Genomic DNA, 13,331 nt, shown 5'->3' with positions numbered 1-13,331 from the left:
ATGATAATAGCACCTACATCACACAGGGGCTGTAAGACATAATGAATGAAAGAATGTACAGCACTTTCATCTCTCCAAATGAAGGGCTCTTTTAAAGTTCAAGATCATTATTTTTTCATTAGAATTGTGCATTTATACAATTGCTACATTTTTGTAAAACCACACAAAAATTTAAGATAACTGGGGTATTGATTTACTTACAATACTTATTATAGAATAAATGTAAATATTTAGTTACATTTTAAGTAGATTTGGAATGTAGTCAAAATGCTTTTGCAAAAATTGGAAATTTTAATAAAGGATTATTATTTTTCAGCAAGCACCTGCAGCTTTGTACCTCTCCAGACTAGTATTAGTGATGTAGAAAACTTTCTTGGAATACACAAGATATAATTACAATAGAAACCTTTCTACCAAAGCCACAGGTAAACACAGATTTTTATTTTTCTTGTGAAGTGTAGAGGAAAAATTAAATTACAGTCTCACTGGGTGTGTTGTAAGAGATTCTCCTTGAATTTGATTGTTTAGCTCTAAGGAATCACAAAAGAACCCAAGGAATACCTGTTATGTCATGGCTGCACAAAATGTGGGCATGTGTTTTCATTCCTTGCAACTGGGATGTCGTCTGGGAGCTCTCTCTTCCCTTGACATGTACACATCAGGCTTCTGCTGATGAAAGGTAAATTGTGGATATCAAAGCAAGCATACAAACGTGGGGTTTGTGGCAGCTGGCAGAGCACCCATTCTTTTCTGAGCAAAAGATCATCCCCCTTCCAAGGACAAAGAGATTTTCAAGATACTTAGTTTTGTTAATGTAATGGTGATTCCAGAATGTCACAGTATGAGATTGTCTTCTGAGGTTTCTTTTTTCTGGACTGGTCTGCTTCCCATGTGAGTCTCGTCAAAAGCAATGAAATGTCTTTGGTGTGTTGACCTGCTGGAAAAGAGGTTCTTTAGACCCTGTGACAGCCATGGCTTTTCTCCCTTTTTCTCCTAAATACACTGGCACAGCTTCAGTGCATAGAAATCCTTTCAGGTGCCTGGTTGTTGTGCCAGGCACTGCTTTGTCAAAGTCCACATTTACACAGGTACTTTAAATCTGTGTGTGGCTGTGCTTCCCTCAGAACCAGCACCTGTGTCCCAACCCAGGACAGCAGGAGCGCCCCTGTGGCCTTGCAGGTGTAAGCTGGATTCTGGCTGGAACCTAACCCATCTTGTACCAGCCACACTCGGAGTGGGGAGGGAGGAATTGAGGTCATCTTCATCAGTCTTTGCATCTGCAGCTCTCACTCCAGGCTGCTGGTAGAGGCAGTGCAGAATTACTTAAGGATCGTGAAGATGCTTTTAGAATGTGTCTTCCACACAGACAGCATTTTTGCCAGGTAAAGAAATGATCTGGTTTAGTCTTGTAATTCTTAGCCTGAGTAGTGAATGTTATTTTATGTCCTCTGTATTGTGAAAAACACCATATTAAATTAAAAAAAGGTAAATTCACGTAGATACCAGTAATACCGGTGTGCTTAAATCAGTACATACGTTTGATCTTTGTGCATTTTAGGAGGGTTTTGTGTCTGTTTCCATACAGAATTGCACAGAAGATTTAGTGAAGGTTGTCCCAACAGGTGTGCACTAATACAATTGTTACCAGCATTGGAAGTTATTTTCAGTAAACCTGTAAGCTTGAAAGGCTGACCTGCAGCAACGAGCAGTGGTGCTCTAGTGCCACAAGAGTAAAAATCTTAAATAGTCAGCTGAAAACTACAATGGATACACTGATAAGGGTTGTTCAGTGGTGATAGTTGTTTTCAGAGAAACTGATGCCTGTGGTCAAAAGTCGCATTCAACACTGTTGAGTGTGAGAATTTTGAGTTGCCAGTGTGTTTCTTGAATTAGTTTCTACTTACATCCTAAAAACTCAGAAGTGCCTGAAACTTAAATGGGTTTTCATCTGAATAAAAGGAGGGGGTAAGTGGGAACTTCTTCAGTGCTGCATGCAAGCTCTAAAGGCAGTAGTGTTACACACAGTAGTTGTGCAATACAGAAGCCTCAATGAGTTGGTGTAATACTCATAACATGCAATGAATACTGTAGACAGCACTCTCACTATCAGAATTTCATGTAACACACCTCTGTGTAAGGAATACCACCACTTGTGGAAGAAACAGGTCATAACTTGGGTCTGTATTGTTACATATGAAAGGTAAGTGCAGAATTTAGGGAACGGAAGTAAAGGAAAGCTGATTTTCAAGCCTGAAAATGTGACTGATCACCAGCTCTATATCATTCTTTGTGCCAAAAGTATTTGTCTAGCAGCATTAAGCATCTGCTTGCCTGATTCACACAGATGCTGTAAGTAGAATTTGACCTTTTGTTCAGCAAGTGTTTGAATATTTAACGTGAAAATATTAAGTTATCAGAAGGGCTGACTCTTTTGGGAAGACTGTTCAATTTTTATACAGCCCAAGTTGTTAAAGTACTTTGGAGCATGAACAACTTCAGAGCAGAACAAAGCAGGCAGTGCTAATGTGTAGAAACTCCAGAAGTAAATAACAGCTGTTCAAGAAGACTTCTATTAAATATGTATTAATTAACTTGAAGTGCATCACTTAAATATGTGAAGAGATTTTCTTGTGTTAATTTACATTAAAACACACAGCACTTGTTAGCCTCATTACACCACCCTAAGTATATCCTAGGCTATCACCTTATCTTACACTGAGCGTTTCGTTGGGTGTTGATTGCTTTCGATTTGCCCTTTTAAAATGTCAGATAGTGGCCTCCATTTCTTGTTGGATCTCTTCTTTCTCTCAGGTTTTGTGCTTGCATAGTTACTGTTCTTACTTGTGTCTGTTCTGTGCTGAGCAGAAAGAAAAATAACAATAGGTTGTGAAAATGTAATGGTAATTGCCCACCCAAACTTCACAGGTGGATCCTGCTGTTAACCTATGAACCAGCACAGAATGTAAGTGTCCATTTGTGTAGAAAAGTGATTTTACATGAAGATTCAGTATCACCTTTAGAACAGGAAAGATACATAGTAAGATGGAGTTAGTGAAATTATAGATAAATAAAATTGAGTGCTAATAACAGTGGTCTAAAGCAATGTATAAAGCTTCATAAATTCTCATTCCATCCACAGAACAAGTGTTTTGATGTGAACTTTGTAGGACGAATGGGTTTTTAGCTGTTTTGGTGCTGAAAATATATAAACTTGTAAGATTTTGTTTAGTGCCGTTGTGGCAACTGATCCAACTGCTAGGCTGTACTTTCATCCATTATTTTGACTCCACATACTCCTTGATCACAAGTTGGAGTCCAGTTCTTGTTTCCCACACCTATCCCAGCACACTCACTGTGGGGAGACTGAGGAATGTGAGAACTCACAGGCAGGTCCTGGCAGAGCAGGAAGGGCAAATGAAACCAAAATATTTGGCTCTAGCAGAATCTTGAAGTCCATGACAAGTTGCTACATTGCACGGCTCTCCTGGGAGAAGTGAATGGGCTTGTTTGCTGTAGTTTCAGGTTGTATGCAGCCTCTTCAGTTGAGACTTTGTGAATTTGCACCTAGGTTGTGTTTCCAAGATTGTCTCTGCTGTATTTGTGCTTAGGGAGACATTTTTTCTTTAGTGAAAGCTGGCTTTGCAAGGTAGTTATGGCAGTATGGGAAATGCTGCCTATAGAGAAATCCAGGCATGGAATTCAAAGCTCTTTGGTTCAAGAGCAGATTTAGATGTATGTATCTTCAAAAAGAAGCCTTCAAAGGTGACTTAAATTAAACCTTCACTTACTTCCTTATTCTGTCCTGACATCCAGTTAGTGTTTGCTGTGCTGGGAAGTTGAGTTTAGGAATAGAACTGACTGTGGCTTTTTTCTTCTGCATTTGCAGTGCTCATCTCTGTGACCTAAAGGAGGTATTTTTCAGAAGGGTGGAGAACTGGGCTGAAATCCTGGTTTTGTGGGCTGTAATGCCATGGTGTGCAGTAGAATTGACCACCTTGCAGTGAAGATGTTTTTCTTAATATCCAACCTAAACCTCTCCTGGTGCAGCCAAACTAAAAGGCCAGATGGTTTCTAGTGAAATCTCAAGAGTAGTAGAGGCCTTTTCACCCTAATATTTAAAAGCAAAGATAATTTAAGGTAGAAAAAGGTCTTTCTGCAGTGCAAACAGAAAGCCTTTCACATGAGGCAAAAAGATTGCAATTCACAACATAATCTGTTTCTTTGCTTACAGTTAGAAGCTTTAGAAGTAGTAGAGCTAAGGAGAGCCTAAGATGTTTCTTGTTAAACACTCAAGGGTAGGAAAAGATGTGTGAGGGTAATTATCTTGATTAAAAAATTTGATCATCTTAAATAGGTATTTTTAAAGGTGTTAAAAAGGGATTTTGCTGATTTGGGCTGAAGCTACTACTCTGTATCTATGTTTAACTCCTCTCTTTCCTGTCACTCGAATTTTCATTGTTTCATGAAGTAAATTCAGTGTCAGCCAGCAAATGTGAGTGTTTCATAATTTCTTTTTAAAAGGATGTCACTCCTTTAAAAATGAGTGATGAATGGGACAGAGATGCTGTTTGGGGCGTGGGTTACTTGGGGTTTTTATTATATTAAAATGCAGTTTCTCCCTCTGTCCTACTACCTGTGCAAAGGAAGAGGGAATATCCAGTGTAGGGAGTAGGAGCTGCTGATTTGGCGGGTATTTAGGACTTCTTTATTGCTTAGTGAACAACATTAAGTGTAAAAATGTAAGTTAAGTGTATAAAAAAGTTACGTATCTAGATTTGGCAAATCTGATATGAAATCCAGTGTTCAGGACAGTAGTTGAACTCAGAATTGTTTGATTTTGTGCCTGGTCACTGTGTTAGGTGTGCTATGTCATACTGCTGTCAGAAAGGGGTCACAAACCAGAGAAGTTTGAAACCATGTTTCATACAAATGTAGGAGGAATCCCAAATTCAGCAGTAAACAAAGATGAAAAGGAAGGCAGCACAAAAAGGGCAAGAAAAGATGCTTAAGTTTCCCACAGTTCCTGCCTCATTGTTTATTCCAGCTTCCTGTTTTTTCAGTCTGCTTCTCAAGCCTTTCTTGTGCATATACACAGATTATAGTATGCACAAGAATAAGCTGAAGGCAGAAACTGACTTAATGAAGACATTCTTGTGAGAGAGAAAAGATTTTGTTGTCCACAGATGCGCAAAGAAAAATAGAAAAGCAGCTGCCCTTAGAAATGGAGTAACAGTAGAGCTGAGTGCCACGTCATGATGCTTTAGTCAAAATCTGATGTGTTCGAAGTCTTTGAAAGCTTCTGTACTGTTGTGCAGGGATGTAACCAAGAGGTGAAACAAGCTTCTGTAAGTCTCTGTAGGTACAAAAATGCTGTTAGCAAGGATTTTCTTGTTATTTTTCTAAGTCCATGAGAGACTTTTCTCTCTCACAGAAGAGGTAGCAGGGAATGTAAACAACCAAGCCACCTGCAACCGTGGAAAGTCTTGTTTATGGTATAGTAGAAAATATTTTGATAATGGATGTTTTAGGATTTTGGCCAATCACCCCCAAGGGGTGGCTGGTCCTTTGTCCAACTAGACTATGAAGAAAAAGTCTATAAAAGGTTAGTAAAATAATTAAATAAATCAATATTGCTGCACAATTCCTGCCTGTTGGATCTTCTCCTCCTCCTCCTCCCTATGGCTGCAGGACAAGGTGATATGCCGTAGGAACCAGGCCTGCGGTAATAAGTCTCATCTTAGATACTGTCCTGAGCAGTGCTGACTCTTTGCCAATTTTCAGATGGCAAATAAGGATAAAAGGAAATAGCTTTGAACTACTCTGGTATGGATGACACTGTTAATAATCAGTTTTGTGTCAAAAACTTCTCTTTCCTTAAGACCTAAGCTATAGATACATGGTCATGTGCTATCATCTTCCTCTTCAGAGGAGGATTCTGAAGGGCAGAGGTCCTCAGTTCACTAGTTCCCATCTTTGTGGGAAGTTAGTTTGTCTTTCCTGAAAGCCTTTGTGGGAAGGGACAGTATAAATACGTTGGAAAAAATTTGTATGGCAAGTGGGTGGGGAGGTGAGGTGAAGTGGAGCTGAAATGCAGCTATCAAATGAAGGTTTCTGGTCCCTTGGCCTGCAGAGTTAAGGAGCTAGGGATGTTGGTTAGCAACAATTACTGAATTTAAGGAATATCTGCACTACACCCGCAAGGCTGTGAGCACTGGCATCTGGGTGAATGGGCTGGCTTATTCTACTCCTTGTGTTATTTGTTTATCAGCTGAAGCATTTATGAGAGCCAATGCAGCTGGTGGCATTTGGGCTGTGGAAATTACAGTTTGTAGTACTCTTCTAACAGTAACTGAGAGTTTAAAGAATCCTATAACTAATATTTCAGTCATGCACTGAACACCTCCAAGTTTTAGGATTTTTTTTTTTTTTTTCACTACCTTGATCAAATAGCCAAAAATATTATGGGATTCCTCTGAATCCTTAACCATGGCTGCAGCAGCGTACCTGGTGAAATCGATCAGTGGTCCAGTCTCCTTTGACAACTCCTATGTAACCAAATATAGGAGAAATAGAAGAGAAAATTTGTAGGGCTGGTAGTGGCTTGTATTTTTCAATAATTTATCAAGATTCGAGAGCACAGATTTCCTTTGGGAAATATTAGTTCTAAGGTTTACAAAGTGCCTCAGTTGTAAATACCCATAAAAATGACAATTTGGTAGGTCATATTTATTCTTAAGCGGGTCAAAGGACATTAGCGTATTCCTACTGTATAAATCTGTCAAGTACAGAATTTCTTTATGCTCCCAAATCACAAAAGCACCTCTTACAGTCAAGGAGAAAGCATCACATTATTGCCAATCAAGGACAACAAGCAAGAATATCGATCTCCACCCAATAACTTTTGCCCTGCTCACTAAGTTTTTATTACTGAAACTGGACACATCAAGGGATTGGATTTAATATATACATATAGTGCTGATTTATTACAGGAGGAGAAATATGGTCTGGCCTTACTTCTGGCTCAATATTTTAACACTTACTTTATTCCTTGCATGGGAGCTTTTTCTACAGACAAAGTGTAAAATTTTCAGGCAGCCCTGGATATGCACAAATCTTCTGCTCACCAGGGTACTTTGACTTACAGGTGTCCAAGCATCCTGCCTTTGGTGGCCTTACAGTCATGAGTCGTGATTTTAGGAGTTTATGTATGTGAAAGTCTGTACAGTGGGGTTGTTATTTCAGAGAGACATAACTAAAGATAAGCTTGGGGAGAGAGGAGGGGAGATTGAAGGGCATATGGGCACAAAAGGTCTGGGTGCTGCCTGCTGAGCCTGGTGTGAAGATGTGTTGGCTTCCTGCTCATCTGTGGAGCTGTGCATGTAAAGCCTTTTGTATAAGGGTTGTTCAGCAGTCACAGGTATTGGAATGCAGCAGAGGGCCAGCATCATCCATCTTGGTCTCCTGTTCGTGAAACTTCATATTTTTTGGTCATTTTTGGTTGGTCACTGCAGAAGATTTGGCCTGCTCCACAAATACAGTGTCTTTGAACTCTATAGACAGTGATAACCATGGCTTATGGCAGAGGTGGGATCAATCAGTTGCTTTTTAGAAGGGATGTGCATCTATGAAACTGAAGGGAAAGTTCTTCACCACAGAATTAGAGAACAGTAGACATTGGAAGGAACATCTAGTCTGACCCACCAGCTCAAAGCATGGTAAGCAAGAACAGGTTGCTCAGGATCTTGTCCAGACAGGTTTTGAATGTAAGGATGGTGTTTCCAGAGCCTCTCTGGGTAACCTGTTCCAGTATTTCCGTGATCAAAGATAAGCTACCAAGTTAGAAATGGAGGCTATATAAGTCAGCAGGACCAGATACCTGCTTGTTTTGCATCCTAGAGAGCAGCCAACTCCCTGTGTAATTATAAGCCCTGCTGGCTTTTTACCTGTCTAGGCAAAAGATGTGAGTTTTGATTGCTCTTTGGCCTTTCAAGAGCTGGTCAGCCCTTTCACAGAATAAATGCATGCAGAAGTAGCTGATGGATTTGCTGCACATGTTCATAATGCTGTGGAGAGAGCTGGAGAGGCAGGCCATACCCTACTCTCCATCATTTCTTGATGGATCAGGCAGAGGGACACATGCTGAATTTCTCCAGACGTGTCCTTCCCACACCAGACATTTTGTCAAGAGGTTATGTGCACGGATTATGTGTTTGTTAGGATTTCCAGGTATCAAGTAATCCCAGCCCTTTCTCAGCACACAAGCTCCTACTGTGTGCTGCAGAGCAAACCTGACCCTCCCTGGAAATGCCCCTGCACGTGGTGTGCACACTCACACTGAACCTGATGTGGTTGGGAGTCCTGTGCATGTGCCCTCCTGTGGATTTCCACAAGCACTACAAATTGGATGTGACCCAAACATTTTGGATTAACTCTGCATGTTCAGACCATCTGTGCAGCGCACGTACCACTGGGCTGCTGGTGCTTTGAGGGTTGGACACAGCACTTCTACTGCACAGCTCCTGGGGACACATTTCAGTGTAGGAAGAGTTCAGAACAGGATCATAACACAATCAGAAATCATGCTTTTTACTGGGAATCTCTAGGGAGAATTCTGCTATAGGAAGAAGCTGATTTTTCAGGTTCTTCAGCTTCCTGACTTGTTAGAGGTAATTGTGTAGTAAGCCTTACCCTACCTTCAGGGTGCTTTCCTATGGCATAGATTTCTAAAGGATCTGGGAAGGCAGCAAGTTTTGATTTTGCATCTGTGTGTCTTAACTAGAACATAATTTCTTCACCAATGGGAATTCAAACCAGAAAAGGAGAGAAAAGGAGAGAAAAGGAGAGCAAACCATTTGGGGTTGAGATGAAAATATGACCCAGGGTATGTATTATCTACTTCAAGTGTCGGGTGAAAATGCTGAGTTCTGCCAGCTGCCTTTAAAATCACCTCTCAGAATCAAGCCGAGAATGAGGAAGTGACAATGACTTCCATGTCACCTTTTCAGGTAAATACAGAAAGCTGTAGTTGCCAGAGCAGTGATGAATCATGATTTCCTTCCATCCGAAGAGCCTTGGGCTTTTTCCTCATTCAAACATTTAACTTACTTGCAGGGCTGACAGAAAAGCAGTAGATTTTTTTTCCAAATATCCATTTGCCTTTCCATTTATCTACTTTGATCTAAAATATAGAACCTGATAGATGCCCTAGGTAAATCAAACATTTTCCATCTGCCAAAACGGTTTTGCAAATGCTTATTTCATGCCATTACCATTTTTCTGTTTCTAGCAGTAAATCAAAAAGTATCAGCCATTCATCCACTTTAAAAGTAATGCCTTTCCTTTGCATAATTACACATACCCAGTGGAGATCTGTGTGCACAGTAAATCTATTCCTTTAAAAGGTTTCGCCTTAAGTACCACAGTGACATAAATTGGTGAAGTGCAAATTTATTTATTTAAAAGGTTTATTCTTTTAACTGATAGGGTAACTGTTACACATCCATTGTTGGGTTTGGGTGGGGAGGGCTTTTATTAATGTATCAGATTTAATTTTGCAGCAGATGTTTATGGAGAAAGGTCTCACTCCTTACAGGACTTGTAGCAATTGATATGCGTGTGTAATTTATTCTCATTACAGGTTTATTCTTAACTGGTGTTCAGGGGGTCTTCACTGTATCTCCAGTAGATCCTTGAGAATTAAATAGTTTAACGAATGTAATGAGCAAACCTGAAAGAAGTACACGTAAAGCAGAATATGGACTTGGATATTACCTCTCCAAATTTGCAAATAACATAAGTACGGTATTAAAAGGGAGTGAGAAATTGCCAAAAATAAATGTCTTCAAGTAATAAGTGCCCCGGATGGTATTTTGGCAAAGCAAAGATTAAAAAAAATTGATCTTTTCATCATTCTCATGTAAACTTGCTCATCTTTGTAAGTCATGTTTGTAGCTCTCAGGGGTGTCAAACCTAAAGCAGACAAGCCCAGCTGGTGGAAGCCTGGGAGTGAAATGATGAATTTTTTAGCAGATCTGAGTTTATTTTTAGGCTTTATAGAATTATGTTTCATTTCCCTGTGAGTGAAATTGTAGGAAGTAACTTAGAAGAAAAACAAATTAAGAAACTTCACTAGAACAGCAAAAAAATAGCAAAACACTGGACCCTAACTACAACTGAGCAAAACATATCCTGATTGCATTTGAAATTGTGGCTACAGTTTAGTCCTGCAAATATTTACATACATGTTCAGTTTAATGCATATGAGGATTCTTGAAACAAGCAGTAAGTCTGAAGAGACAGCAGACTACAAGTTAGGTTATGGCATGGGGAACTGAACAAAATTTCTAGTGTGAATATATTTCCTGTGGATGTATTTTCCATGGTGCTGAATGCAGGAGTAAAATTGCAGGTGTCTGGATTTTATTAGTTTATGCAGTAAAAGAAGTGCAGAAACATTTTTGGGGAGAGGAGGGTTCATAGGAAGGTTTTGGGTCTGGAATCTTGTTTGGTTAGTGAAGATAATTTCATTAACACAATCAACCTATTCAACCCTATAATTTCACACTATCCATTTTTTGCTGGCATTACAGAGCTGTTGACTCTTTCCTACAGTTAGAAAAGAAAAACTGCATTAGTACCTAAGGCAGATCTGGAAAGATGCCATGGACCTGGGATGAGAAGATGCGTATGACAGTTACAGATCTAGCAAGGGCTGTTTTTTTGCAGGAAGTTTATTACATGCAGCTACACATCCCATGTCCACTAAGGTCACTATTTTGAGATTTTGTTTTAAGTGGATTTGGCTTTTTGGGCTCTTTTCTGCTCCGTGGAATAAGTAAGAGGCTGGCAACTGTCCTTGTTTATCAGAATTGGTGGTGGTGTTGCCGTGTGGTTGCCTGCGATAGAAACTGGATTAGTAAGTGACAAAGATGCCTCTTTGAATCCCATGTCCTAGAATGTGCTCCTGGGAGCGCTGGGGACTGCAGCCTTCCCCACTGAAACAGCCTCCCCTCTGTTCTGCAGTTGGGAACCAAAGGAGCCACCTTAAAGGATGAGAGAGTACCTCAGCTTCCAAACTGGCTCAATCTTTGTCTTCCCATGCTGTTTGCATCGATGCTAATCAATGTTAATTATGGTAGTGGGGCTTGTGATGTACTCATTATAAAAACCATCCTATTTTTCTGTGCTTGTACAGTCTGTCACACAATAGAGCCCTGATTGGGGTTCCCTAGATGCTACAAATAGTAATACAATTTGTTATAATAATGAATATGTGGTTCATGGTGTAAGACTACCAAGCTCAGTTCATGGAGCTTGGAAGCATCACTTGATAATTCTGTTTGCTGTTACCACTGCCTGTGGCATTCTGGATATGTCTTGACAGTTGGGGCCTCAGCAGTAAAGCAGTAAAGCTTTTGTTTGTATTTCAATAGGTGCTTCTTTTTAAATTTGCATCTGAGTCTCTGGGGTTTCAAGCATAAATATATGCTTGAAGTTAACTGTGCTTAAAAACTCTTCTGATTCAGCATCCTCACTGTGCTGGGTTCATGATCCCACCACCACTCCATTACTATACTGGGAGCTGGTAGGTGCTGAAGGATGGGGAGCCAGGGTGTTTCTTTCCTAGGCTGAGGTTTAGACGTGCAAGAGTGGGAAGGTGCTTCCTCCCAGGTGCTGAGCAGCTGCTGGGTGTAGTTTGTAGCAAGGATTCCCAGCTGCTGCAGGGGCTGGAAGTGGGTAGAAGCCCAGAGCTGGGAGCTGATGCTTTCCTTCCTCCCGAGGCTGCGACCCCCTTTTGGTGTCTGGGCCCCCTTGAGCCCCCCCCTAAGAGCTGATGCCTGAGAGGTGCAGTCTCCTGTGATGAATTTGGTTCAGTCCTACTGTTACCCTCACTGGAAATTTCAGTACCATTGTTTATATTAATTAATTTGTATAAATACAATTAATCCCCTCACTCTGCACCCCCAGGCCTTAACCTTTGTGAGTTTTGGTGACTTATATAGACTCTTTTTTCTTTTTTTTTTTTTTTTCCAGAGCAAGTTTTCCACAATGTTATTGCTTGTTACCTGGTTTGTTATGGATATTGGTTCTAGTCCCATATTTTGAATTCCCACCAGACTGCATGATTGAATTCTAGTTACCTATGTGCAGTTCAGGTGTGTAATTATCTGCCTGACTCTAGTTTTCTGCTGGAGTGCTGACCAAGCCTGTGTACAAAAATATTTTAAATTGTTGTTACATTGTCTCTTGAGTGTGCATGTTGATTTAAGAGGAATTCAAGTCAGTGTAGAGCTGCTTCTCTGTTTGTAATTAATTTAAAATATTTATTATAGCAGCTAGATTTTTCCTGTTAATGGTGCTTTACTGAAATTTCATGATCTACAGCACACCCTAGTGATATCTGGAAATCATGAAGTTACACCCACTCAATTTTATTTCCTTTGTGGTGAAACACATCTTAGGACTCCAATAAGCAAAGTCCAGGAAAGAAAATGCCTAAATGCCTTTGTATCCACGATGGGAAGTGGGTTTATAAAGCAAAAAACAGCCTTAGAAATTGAGACTACAGGCTACTCCTCTGTGAAAAGAACATCTGTATAATGAGTTTATCTGGCTTGCAATCTATAATGTTTGACATATTTAACAACATGGGGAAAAGCAGCCCAAGGTTATGTAAGAAGAGTGAGGAATATCTGTTGGGTTCCCATTTAGACTGGAGAGAGCAACAAGATACAAATACAAGCATTGTGGAAGAAACCTGCAGGCAGATTTCATAGGTCAGAAGCACGAATCATCATTTACTCTCTTATAGCCAGAATATTAAAATTTATGCTATGTATTAAATTCCTCCTTTTGCAGAATGTTAGGCCTTGTGGTTTTTCAGGTGGTGGTAGCTGTATTTAGTTTTGACTGCCATCAGGCTCCGTATGATCCTGCAGAGCTGTGTGCACCTTCCTAACTTTTTAGGCTATCGTCCACTCAGTTTTTCCTGGATTTCCATATTTCAGTCATTTGGTTTGTCTAAGCACACAGACTGTCAAGAGTTCTGAACTGGCTGGTGTTGACCCCATGATGGGGTGAGAGGAGAAAGCAGGTTTGAGAAGGAATCTGACAAAGAAGTGTAATTAAATAGTCAAGAAGGAAGGCAAATATTTATCAGAGGTGAAATCAAATTGGTGATGTGTGGATAACACTGAAAGAAAGTGAAACCAATGAGCTGCAGCTTGGCTCAACTGGAAGATCTGATCCCGTATCTGTGTCATATACAGAGCATTCCTTGCCTATGTAAGGCAAAGCTGAATATAGGGTCCTGCTTTCTGGTTCTCTCATGC

At 40.2% G+C, this 13,331-nt stretch overlaps 1 long non-coding RNA gene across 1 annotated transcript; it reads left to right on the top strand.

The window, feature by feature from the left end:
- Positions 1 to 270: 270 nt before the first annotated feature.
- LOC125332139 lies at positions 271 to 12,353 on the top strand. Its single transcript, XR_007206368.1, has 2 exons — positions 271 to 425; positions 9,638 to 12,353. It is a non-coding gene; the product is annotated as an uncharacterized LOC125332139 (long non-coding RNA).
- Positions 12,354 to 13,331: the final 978 nt, after the last annotated feature.

Source organism: Corvus hawaiiensis, chromosome 12 (assembly GCF_020740725.1).
Source record: "Corvus hawaiiensis isolate bCorHaw1 chromosome 12, bCorHaw1.pri.cur, whole genome shotgun sequence".
Taxonomy (NCBI): Eukaryota; Metazoa; Chordata; class Aves; order Passeriformes; family Corvidae; genus Corvus; species Corvus hawaiiensis.
The sequence above is the reverse complement of the archived record's forward strand: the minus strand, read 5'-3'. Positions and strand labels throughout refer to the sequence as shown.